This window comes from Papaver somniferum, chromosome 4, assembly GCF_003573695.1.
Source record: "Papaver somniferum cultivar HN1 chromosome 4, ASM357369v1, whole genome shotgun sequence".
NCBI classification, from domain to species: Eukaryota; Viridiplantae; Streptophyta; class Magnoliopsida; order Ranunculales; family Papaveraceae; genus Papaver; species Papaver somniferum.
The window spans coordinates 129,129,921-129,142,901 of NC_039361.1; the positions used below are offsets into that span (position 1 = coordinate 129,129,921).

The window sequence follows — 12,981 nt, forward strand, 5'->3', positions numbered from 1 at the left end:
AATGAGCTTAGACCTAAGATATACCCGTTCTGGATTTAATGAAGATTGAAAATGAAAATTGAAATCGATTTTTGCAACCGAGAGATTAATCTCCCACCGTGGTCGCCAGTTGTTTGAGGGTAAAAACTGATTTTGGTGTTTTTGGTAAATTTGTGCGTGTTTATGAAAAACGAATTCAAACCCTAAACAAATGTACTTGATAAGCACGCTAGTTCGACACTTTTATACCCACATTTATACTAGCTAGGTCTCGAACGCTAATATTTATATTTTAGAACTTTTACAGGAGATACAAGCAAGTTTGTTCACTCAGAAAATAAATGGCTAAACGGGGAGTTAAATGGCGTTTGTGACAAAATAGCCCAAGGCACCAAAAGATACGGGGCACATGGTGGTCTGGTTGTTCATTTTCGCTCATGTTGGTCACCATCTAAACCACCTGCTGGGCTACATCATTTCACGGACAGAAAATGGTGAAACAAGAATAAGTGAGACGTGGCAACCTGTACACCACCACATCTCTTTTCTTGTAGTTATCAAAACAAGAGAAAACTTCATTTCCTCTTTCCCTTTAGTTTTCTTTCACTCTTTCACATCTGTTGGTGCAACTACAAATCTTACAGATAATTAGAGATCAATATATTTCAAGGAGAGAAACAGAAGCAAAGAGATGGGTCATTGATTGTTTGGGATGAGAGAAGACGCAAGGCTGAATTGGTTCTGTTTTGTGGTAAGATTCAAGAAAAATCGTTTTTTCTCAACAACAGTGATTGAATCCGGAGATGGTGGCTGAGAGCGTAGACGGCAGTGAAGAAGAAGGTGTTGCTGCCATGGGTTTCAGTTTGTATTGGCTGTATGGAGCTCAGATTAGGGATGGGTTTTGTTTGGTAATTTTCTATAGAACAAGGATGGAAGCCCGAGATGAATTCCGTTATGAAATTGAAGATAGAAACTGATGATGATTTGGTTTGGTGTCAGATCAAACTCAAGCTCAGTGGAGGAGGAAAGCAAAGAAATGAGGACTGGTGTTGGTATTGTTGCAGTGAGGATTAATTACAGGAGGTATAATTTGGAGTCTGTTGATTGTAGAACTGGTGGTGTTCAATGATTCGAATTAGGGTTGCTGCTGCCGATTAATGGCTGTATACAAGAAGATTAAGCAACAGATTTTGGGGGTCTTACTATCGATTGAAATTGGGTATGTATTATTAGGTCAACTGGTGATGGTGGTGGTGAAAGCAACATCAAGATATGTGGGCACTCGAATGGAAGAATGGCAACCAAATTGGGATCCGAGGCATGAACTGAATTGGGGGTTTTAGTTCTCTGAAGAAATTAGCCAACAATGAAGAAGTTGGGAAGGTCGATTGAAGGCAAGCAGAAAGGTGTTGCTGCCATGAATGTTGTGATTATGAAAGACAGGTCAGTGGACGGAGTCGGGGGGTCTTACTATCGATTGAAATTGGGTATGTATTATTAGGTCAACTGGTGATGGTGGTGGTGAAAGCAACATCAAGATATGTGGGCACTCGAATGGCAACCAAATTGGGATCCGAGGCATGAACTGAATTGGGGGTTTTAGTTCTCTGAAGAAGTTAGCCAACAATGAAGAAGTTGGGAAGGTCGATTGAAGGCAAGCAGAAAGGTGTTGCTGCCATGAATGTTGTGATTATGAAAGACAGGCCAGTGGACGGAGTCGGGGGTCTTACTATCGATTGAAATTGGGTATGTATTATTAGGTCAACTGGTGATGGTGGTGGTGAAAGCAACATCAAGATATGTGGGCACTCGAATGGAAGAATGGCAACCAAATTGGGATCCGAGGCATGAACTGAATTGGGGGTTTTAGTTCTCTGAAGAAATTAGCCAACAATGAAGAAGTTGGGAAGGTCGATTGAAGGCAAGCAGAAAGGTGTTGCTGCCATTAATGTTGTGATTATGAAAGACAGGTCAGTGGACGGAGTCGGGAAAGAGTTCAGTTAAGAAGGTATTAGTAGTTGGAGAGTTCATGGCAACAGCTCTCTACTAGGTGTTGCTGCACGTGATTGAATGGGATCTGGTGTTTGTGTTGTGTAAGCAATTTCTATGATGTATTCCAACATTTAGCTTTGATTTGGTACGAGTTCTATCTACTCAACAGTATGGCGAGGACAAAGTATTTGGAAGGTTCATCTGGTTGCAGCTGGTGATTACATTGAACGATGAGAAGATGGAGAAAGTGATGCTGTTGCCAGATCTGAATGGAGATGGGAATCAGCACGAGCAATGCTGTATACAATGGGCAGAGGCTGGACTTCACTGAAGGCCTGTATTTGACGATTGGCGCTCATGAATGGACTGGGCTTTGGAGGTGCTGCTAGCGGCCTTAAAGGGGAGATGCCTATAAATACTCACTACACAGACTCAAAACAGGGATGCCGAATACAGTGAGAAACCAGGGTTTGAGCATTTTTACAAGTTTTTCAATTGTTTGAGTTTATTTTCTTGAGCATTTCTATGGCTTTTGAGAAAGCCATGACTTGCTAAACCATTGTTAGGGTGTAGGGATGAACTTGTAGGTTAGATCATTTGTGTTTATGAACAAGAGTTTCTTTAAATCAAAAGCTTAATTTTCTGTTTGAGTATCTCATATTTGTGGATTGTTCTTATAAATCTTTTCATGTTTTATGCCAAGTATACTAGATAGGTAAGTTATAGACAATCCCATTGAGACCTGATTCACATTAGATTTATGAATACTCTTCTACTTTGTATGCATGTATACATAGTGATTAGGGGTTCTACTTTTAGGTCGAGATTAAACAATCTTTCGTCGATTATTATCAATAGTTCTTAACGACATATCTTCCATGTATTAGTCGCTGTGTGTTGCTGCTTTACATGAGTAATATAAAACACAAGTAATCATAACTTGCAACGGATTCCCGGATCCTTAACCTTTTCTCACTTTGCTTGTCACTTTAATAGTTTCATTTACATCCAATTTATTTGCTTATTTCTTAGAATTCATAAAATCTCTTGAATCGATATTGATTAGGAAGTTAGTTGTATTAGCTAGAAGTAGTTTACACTCCTCGTGGGAACGAACCACATTTGCTATTGTCTACATCATCGACACCGTGCACTTGCGGTAAAACAAAGGCGGTTCTTCGATCCATCAAGTTTTTGGCGCCGCTGCCGGGGAGTGGCTGCTAATTACTCTAGTTTATACTCTTGAATTTTCTAGTTATAGTTTTTGTACATAGTGTATTTTTGTTTTTAGTTTCTTTTCATATTTTTCTTTTAGAATTTTCTTTCAGGTACTTTTGTTGCGGCAATAACGTGTTATCGAGAGAATGAGTCCAGGCCTTTCGGAGAATTCATGTATGGACCACAATATCAGGAGATTTGGGAACAAAATCGTTTCAGGTATGAAAATCCTTATCAGCATCTCTACGAAACTGATGATTATTCACATGAGTACCAAAGTTACCATCGGTATGATTTGTCACATGCTGAGATTTTCAACCAGAATATTTCTAGTTCAGAAAGACGGTTAGAGATACTAGAAAACCAGAGGTCATGCAAATAGTAATCAGGTTTATAGTAACTCGTGTTCCATTGATTCACATATGTACCAAACCCAATACCATGGGGATAATTATTTGCACGAGGTAAGTGAACAATCTTTGAATTGGAAGCACAATGAGGTTTTAGACTATAGAAATTTGAGCTTGGAAGATAGCTTAAGGTTGTATGCATTACAAATTAGTCGAAAAACGTCTCAACTTCAACAGACCACTCAAAAATCCTTAGGAAACATTGAATATCAAGTAGGTCAAATGACTAAACAGTTGAAGGAGGAACAAAGTTGGTTCCCAAACCAGTCTCAATCCAAATCTAATTGTACTTCAGTGTATATTGATTACTCTTCTGAGGAAGAAACCGATGATGATCAACTTGTAGAAGTTTTGAGTGTGAGTGAGGATACTCTTGATTCTCAAAATTCAGATAATTATGATGTAGAAGAACCTGCATATATAGAGGATGCTACTCTTGAGTTTAATGACTCAGAGGCAGTAGATATTTATAAGGAGAAATCTTTTGATCATTTGAATTGTGAGATTTATACAGGTCACTTAGTTGAAAATAATAACCATATGGTTATTCATGATACTGTTTCTGCACTATGCACAACTTTAGATGATTCATGTTGTGATTCTCTGAATATTTCTGCGAATGTTGAACAGATTGATGCTGGTCAGGTAGTTTATTCCGGCGAACTTGAATCTTTATCTGTTGGCTTATCCCATTTTGCTGATACTAAATATCCCATTATGCATGAAATTATTGTTGTATTAAGTCCATATTTCATTGATCCGGCCAATAATTCTCTAGAGGCATGTAAGAATGTGGAGCCATTTGATACAGGGCAGTTAACTTGGACTGCTGATTTTGAACCACTCTCCACGTGTTTAGCCCATTTTGCAGACTCCGATGACCCTGTGCTCATTGATATTGTCAATGCATTTGATTCTTCGATGGCTAATATAGGTAACTTAACAACGGAAGTTATTTCCGCGGACCTAGACCCAGATTTAGGGGTTGTTGCTTTTGATGAAAGTGGACCACTAGAACTATGCTTACATCATTTTGCTGAGTGTGATGCTCCGATGCCTATTGTAAGTGCTAGTGCATTGCTTCCTCCGATATCTAGTAAAGATAGTTTGTCCATTGAAATTTCAGCTGATCTTGAACCTGATTTAGGGTCTGCACTTTGAATAAACATTGATGAACAATGTGTACCTTTTTGTGTGAATTTACTTGTCCCTACAAAGTATGATTTGATTATTATAGAATATTTGGTACAGGAAAGGGATTTTCACATGTGTTTGGCTGATTATAGTCTTCGCAGATTCTTAGTTGCAGCTGAACTTGTGTGTTGGATTGATCCCCAACTTTTCAGGCTTTACATATATGCTGGTAGGATGTTGTTGTTGTTATGCATCATTCTTCACTTCGGATGAGATTACTTGATGCGCGCAAGCTGGGAAACAAATATCATTTGCTTCATGGGAGTCAACCCATCAGATTTGTTTCCTTTACTCTACCTTCTATTTCTGTTTTCCTATTGCATATCATATTTTAGAATTTCCCACCTTAACTCTACGTCGGATGACTCAATTACATTGAGGAGAATGTAAAGTTTAAGTGTGGGGGAGTGGTTAACCATATATACTTGTGGTAGGCATTCACTTTAGTTATGAATTTTGTTAAAAAAAATAAAAAACAAAACAACAACAACAACAATTTTTTCTTAATTTTTTTTAATGATTTGACCAACTGTTGAGCGGGTCTTTTAAGAAAAATTTGAACGACATGACTAGCTGTTGAGCGGTCTTTATGATTATCTGTCTAGCTGTTTAGCAGACTTATTTAAACCACTGTTTAGTGGTTCGCCTTACTGTTTAGCGGGTTTCTCTCAACCACTGTTTAGTGGTTCCGTCTAGCTGTTCAGCAGACGTCTCTCCATATCCAGCTGTGTAGCAGATGTAATTTTTTCTTGTTTTTCTCGGGACTAGCAAAATGTAAGTGTGGGGGAATCTGATAAGCATGCTAGTGCGACACTTTTATACCTACATTTATACTAGCTAGGTGTCGATATCTCGTTAATATTTATATTTTAGAACTTTTACATGAGATACAAGCAAGTTTGTTCACTCAGAAAATAAATGGCTAAATGGGGAGTTAAATGGCGTTTGTGACAAAATAGCCCAAGGCACCAAAAGAGACGGGGCACATGGTGGTCTGGTTGTTCATTTTCGCTCATGTTGGTTACCATCTAAACCACCTGCTGGGCTACATCATTTCACGGACAGAAAATGGTGAAACAAGAATAAGTGAGACGTGGCAACCTGTACACCACCACATCTCTTTTCTTGTAGTAATCAAAACAAGAGAAAACTTCATTTCCTCTTTCCCTTTTAGTTTTCTTTCACTCTTTCACATCTGTTGGTGCAACTACAAATCTTACAGAGAATTAGAGATCAAGATATGTCAAGGAGAGAAACAGATGATGAGACAGAAGCAAAGAGATGGGTTATTGATATTTTGGGATGAGAGAAGACGCAAGGCTGAATTAGTTCTGTTTTGTGGTAAGATTCAAGATAAATCATTTTTTCTCAACAGCAGTGATTGAATCCGGAGATGGTGGCTGAGAGCGTAGACGGCAGTGAAGAAGAAGGTGTTGCTGCCATGGGTTTCAGTTTGTATTGGCTGTATGGAGCTCAGATCAGAGATGGGTTTTGTTTGGAAATTTTCTGTAGAACAAGGATGGAAGCGCAAGATGAATTCCATTGTGAAATTGAAGATAGCAACTGATGATGATTTGGTTTGGTGTCGGGTCAAACTCAAGCTCAGTTGATGAGGAAAGAAAAGAAATGAGGACTGGTGTTGGTATTGTTGCAGTGAGGATTAATTGCAGGTGGTATAATTTGGGGTCTGTTGATTGAAGAACTGGTGGTGTTCAATGATTCAAATTAGGGTTGCTGCTACCGATTAATGGCTGTATACAAGAAGATTAAGCAACGGATTTTGGGGGTCTTACTATCGATTGAAATTGGGTCTGTATTATTAGGTCAACTGGTGATGGTGGTGGTGAAAGCAACATCAAGATGTGTGGGCACTCAAATGGAAGAATGGCAGCCAAATTGGGATCCCAGGCATGAACTGAATTGGGGGTTTTAGTTTTCTGAAGAAATTAGCCAACAATGAAGAAGTTGGGAAGGTCGATTGAAGGCAAGCAGAAAGGTGTTGCTGCCATGAATGTTGTGATTATGAAAGACAGGTCAGTGGCCGGAGTCGGGAAAGAGTTCAGTTAAGAAGGTACTAGTAGTTGGGAGAGTTCATGGAAACAACTCTCTACTAGGTGTTGCTGCACGTGATTGAATGGGATCTGGTGTTTGTGTTGTATAAGCAATTGTGGTGATGTATTCCAGCATTTAGCTTTAATTTGGTACGAGTTCTATCTACTCAACAGTATGGCGAGGACAAAGTATTTGGAAGGTTCATCTGGTTGCAGCTGGTTCTTACATTGAACAATGAGAAGATGGAGAAAGTGATGTTGTTGCCAGATCTGAATGGAGATGGGAATCAGCATGAGAAATGCTGTCTACAATGGGCAGAGGCTGGACTTCACTGAAAGCCTTTATCTGGCGATTGTTCTTATAAATCTTTTCATGTTTTATGCCAAGTATACTACATAGGTAAGTTATAGACAATCCCATTGAGACCTGATTCACATTAGATTTATGAATACTCTTCTACTTTGTATCCCATGTATACATAGTGATTAGGGGTTCTACTTTTAGGTCGAGATCAAACAATCTTTTGTCGATTATTATCAATAGTTCTTAACGACATATCTTCCATGTATTAGTCGCTGTGTGTTGATGCTTTACATGAGTAATATAAAACACAAGTAATCATAACTTGAAACGGATTCCGGGATCCTTAACCTTTTCTCACTTTGCTTGTCACTTTAATAGTTTCATTTACATCCAATTTATTTGCTTATTTCTTAGAATTCATAAAACTCTCTTGAATCGATATTGATTAGGAAGTTAGTTGTATTAGTTAGAAGTAGTTTACACTCCTCGTGGGAACGAGCCACATTTGCAATTGTCTACATCATCGACACCGTGCACTTGCGGTAAAACAAAGGTGGTTCTCCGACCCATCAGTACTGCACAGGAGTGTAGATGGTGGATTTTCAAAAAAGGTCAAAACCGTAAAATCATGATATTGCATGTTTCTGACTCGGCTTCAGGGATCCATGTGACGATTCATGTTTAACGAAGTATGATGCATATGTCGCTCGAAAGGCCTCTCCGGAGCGTTCGACACCGGGCATTTCATCATAGACTCTATGTAGAATAACGTAATTGGGCGGTTCTCCGTAAGATTGAGAGCTTAATGCCTTCAGGATGCCGGTGACACTCACTGTTCCCTGACTACATAGAGGAATTCGCCTCTACATAGAAGAAAAATTGGGTGGTTCTCCGTAAGATTGAGAGCAATAACGTCTTCAGGACGGTGATACTCACTGTTCCTGACTATGTAGAGAGACCCGTGTATAGACTCAGGCGGTCCTCCATACATGAAATGTTGAGATGGCAAAACGTCTTCGAGACATTAGCAACACTCGCTGATTTACTGACTATACGCAAGATATTAAATTCTAGGTAATATTCACCACTGAATTCCTAGAAGATAATCTATCTTATCTCATTACTCCTATTTCATGATCGAAATGGTAATAGATAAATGTATTACTCCGATTTCATGATCGAATCCATGCCTGATCTCATGAAATGGTAATAGATGTTACTCCGATTTCATGGTCGAATCCACGACTGATCTCATGAAATGGTAATATCACCACTTATTTTATTACTCCGATTTCATGATCGAATCCACAGCTGATCTCATGAAATGGTAATAGATATTACTCCGATTTCATGGTCGAATCACCACGGTCCCATGGAATGGTAATATCACCGCTCATTTCATTACTCTGATTTTATGGTCAAATCTGCGATTCCATGAGATGGTGATGAAATTATTATTTTATTATTCTGAATCCATAATCCAATCCGCTGCTGATTTTATGGATTGATAATAAATAACTACTCATCTTATTACTCAGTTTCATGAATTATTCTCCACTGAATTTCATAAATCAGTAATAAATACCCAACAACCGGGCATCTGGACCATCACTGAGTAAGCCACACAAAAATGGTGCAAGTGTACTCGACAATGATGCACGACTGAGCACCCGGATGCACGAACGAGTGTCCAAAAATATGAAATAATGAGGAATCCTTCGCAAAACAGGAGAAAATAATAAATATTAATAAACTAATAAGAGGTGCCCAAGGACGGGCCCACCAGCCGGCCGTGTCCTAGCCATGGTCGATCCGTGCCTCTCCCATTATTTTCCAAATGACCAACAACTGGTCCCCTGACCACCAAGAGCCGGTCCCATGCTCTCTTGGTCGGTCCTCATCTCTCATACCTAGGTTTTATCACCTAATGCTGAATCCATCAATATTTCAAAAAATGGTGAAACCGGCATTGAATCATCGTTCTTTCACCAACTCTCAAACTGAGAACCCTGGTGCATGCTCACTCGAGCACCGGGAATCACATGGATGCTCATCATCCCATGTGGTCGGTCCCTCTTCACTCATGATTTTCAGCAATTCACCAATTGTTGAAGGATTGATCAAAAATTAGGGTTTCGAGCATATGCTTCACGAATCACCATTCTGAGCAAGTTCAAACACAAAATTATGTTGATTCAGTAATCAACATCCAAATTAATAATATTCGGTAATTCACTAATATTTTTGATTAATATTTTATTGTGTCACGGCACCACTAGTAAATAATTCGTTGAATTAAGCAATACTTGCTCAGTTGCTCGAATATTGACCCAACCATCAATATTCGGTAACTCATCAGTAGTTTGTCGAATTGAGCAACACTGGCTCAATTGTACGTCAAATTATCAATATTCAGTGTTTTGGTGAATTGAGAAACACTTGCTCAGTTGCACGCCAAAATTATCAAATTCGTCGAATTGAGCGATACTTGCTCAGTTGCTCGACAAACTCTCAATATTCGGGAATTCGTCGAGTTGAGCAATACTTGCTCAGTCTCTAGTCAGTAACTCATTGACATCTCAGAGAACTACATGTTCAAATACATGAATCTCCGAGCATTCACCACTTATGCTCGATTCAACAAAATTAGACACACAGTCTAAATCAGTCAACAATTGACCAACTAATACACGTCTGCCTTGCAGACTCCACGATTCGTGAAATCTCAATCACGTCACAAATGGGGGATATCACTTAGGGTTTTTTTCTGGCGGTCTAAGGCACGTGGATTCATCCACAATGAAAAATGTGCGTAAGTCGTGTAAACGGTTGAAGGAGTTAGCAAAGTAGTGGGTACACGATCAGTCAAGTCTCCGCACGACATGGAACTGACTTTACCACGATCTCCCACTTTCCCACTCTTTCACTCAAGAAACTGTCACACTTACAGGGATCAGTGGTACATCATTCTTTCAATAAAAATAAGTCTAAATCGAGAACATCAGGATATCATCAATCATAGATTTATCATCATTATCCGTCAACAACTCGATATAAACTTATTCACAGAACTCAACTTCAGCAGTTCAGCAATATTGCAGAAACCTTCAACACACCCACAATCCTTGATCATCACTGATCCACATAACTCTCTGCTTCCTCCTACAGATCAACCCATATCTCTCTTTGCGACCAATTGACTCTGGAACGGACATTGTCTTGGTTTAGGCCGGAGTCATACAGATTGATTTCCCGAATCTAAGCACCCCCTTTGCAGCGGTGCATCTGTGTGAGGTTCATAAGTTCGCTCGGTTGAGGAGTCTCGACAGCACACTCGACTTCCCACTTTCCTAGAAAACCAACAAACTGTTTTTCCCCATCTACAGATTGGCGACCACAGTGGGAGATTAATCTCTCGGTTGCAATCTTTCATTTTCTCAAGATGGTTGGTCTTAGATCTAATTCAGTTTCTCAAAACTCCAGTCAGAGTCTTTCAAATGGTGACGCTTCTCTAACTCACCCGAATGATTCTGGTAACATTCATCATCCGTACTTTACTACTCCCTTTTCATCTATTGGTGCATTTGATGGAGAATCATGCCAGAAGAATGAAAAGTTATTTATCTCCGTCATAAGGATTAGCAATTAACAGGGGAGGTCGATGAAAAGTCTCCCCGCCCTGAAGAATCATTCCAGAGTGAGAAATCGCCCGATGAAGAAATTCAAGATGCACCACGACAGCTGCAAGATGGCACAGATTCCACAACTGACGACCTCGAGACTATCAACATTGGAACGGATGAAAACCCAAGGACAATTCTAATCAGTTGTGCTCTATCACCTGAGGAACGAGAAGGATTGATACGCCTGTTGAAAGAGTATCAATATATATTCGCCTGGACGTATGAAGATATGCCTGGCCTAGATGAAAAATTGGTTACTCATCATCTGCACATCACTCCCGGTTCCAAACCCGTCAAACAGCCGCCCAGGAAATTCAGACACGAAGTTGAGGAACAAATCAAGGTGGAGATCCAGAAACTACTAACAACATGGTTCATCAAACCCATTCAACATCCAACATGGCTGGCGAACATTGTCCCAGTCAGGAAGAAAAATGAACAGATCCGGTGCTGTGTAAATTTCAAGAACCTGAACAAGTGCTGCTCAAAGGATGACTTTCCATTCCCAAACATTGATATGTTCGTCGATGCAACCAGTGGCCATGACATGTTCTCGTTCATGGATGGTTACAGTGGATATAACCAAATAAATATGTACAAACATGATGCTAACAAGACTGCATTCAGAACTCCCATTGGAAACTTCCACTATACAGTGATGCCTTTCGGCTTGAAGAATGCAGGAGCCACTTATCAGCGGGCCATGACTGCAATATTTCATGACATGATGCACAATCAAGTAGAAGACTATGTCGACGATGTGGTGGTCAAATCAAAGACCCGGGCGTCCTACCTAGACATTCTGAGACAAGTCTTCGAAAGATGTAGAGAATACAAACTGAAGATGAATCCCCTGAAATGTGCTTTTGGTGTTTCTTCCGGAAAGTTTCTTGGATTCTTGGTCACTGCAAAAGGAATCAAGGTCGACCCAGACAAAACAAAAGCCATTAATACCATGCCGCCTCCACGAACTGTGAAAGAGCTCCAGAGTTTCATGGGCAAAGTCAATTACATCTGGCGTTTCATTCCTGGACTCGCTCAACTCATTGCTTCATTCACTCCTCTGTTGAAGAAAGGAGCAAATTTTTCATGGACAACCGTTTAACAAGAAGCATTCCAGAAAATACAACAGATATTATTATCACCTGTTGTCATGAAATCTCCAGTGCAAGGACGGCCTCTGATACTTTACACAGCTTCCAGTGACGTAGATATTGGAGCACTCCTCGCTCAAGAGGATGAAGAAGGTATCGAACACCCAATCTATTACTTCAGTTGCACAATGAGGGATGCTCAACTCCGGTACCCAAAGGATGAAAGGGCGTGTATGGCGTTGGTTCACGCAATTCAGAGATTCAGACATTATCTACTATCAAACATGGTCGTGCTGATGGCCAAAGCTGATCCTATAAAGTTCTTACTGTCGAAACCTGCTCTGATCGGAAGACCACCGAAATGGCTACTTCAAATGTCATAATTTGATATAGCGTGTGTCCCTCCAAAAGCAATCTAAGGACAAGCAGTTGCAGACTTACTTGCCGCTTTCCCTGGATAAGACATCACGATGTTGCATGAAGAAGTGCCCGGTGAGTTTCCAGAAATTTCAATCATTCAGGAAGAAACGTGTCTATTATAATTTGATGGGTCCGCCACTCCGAACAATGATACCGGTGGGGTGGGTATTGTGCTGGTATCTCCATCCGGTGAAGTCTTCTCACATTCATTAAAGCTGGATTTCCAATGCACCAACAATTCAACAGAATATGAAGATTTTCTCCTAGGGTTATCTTTGGCCAAGAAAGCAGGAGAGAAATATCTAGAGATCAGGGGAGACTCAAAGTTACTGGTCAATCAAATGAATGGCGTATACTCTCTCAAAGAAATAACACTTGCTCCATTCAGGACTGAGGCACAATGACTATTAGCTCATTTTTCCGATGCAATAATTGTCCATACCGGACGCACCAACAATAAACATGCTGATTGTCTAGCGACCCTAGTATCCAAACTGCAATTTGAGGGGTCTGAGAAATCCATCACTGTGCAAAGACGCGCTATGTCATCCACCTTGCTTACTCAAGTCGAAGATGCTCAGTCAAGGAGTTGAGCAATTCTTTTACGGAGGGGAAAATTAGCCTCAAGGAGTTGAA

General features: G+C 40.1%; 1 long non-coding RNA gene across 1 annotated transcript; it reads left to right on the forward strand.

Annotated features, from left to right (window-relative positions):
• The first annotated feature begins 551 nt into the window (after window positions 1-551).
• Window positions 552-7,505, forward strand: LOC113276557. The gene is made up of 2 exons (XR_003324520.1): window positions 552-3,408; window positions 4,946-7,505. It is a non-coding gene; the product is annotated as an uncharacterized LOC113276557 (long non-coding RNA).
• Window positions 7,506-12,981: the final 5,476 nt, after the last annotated feature.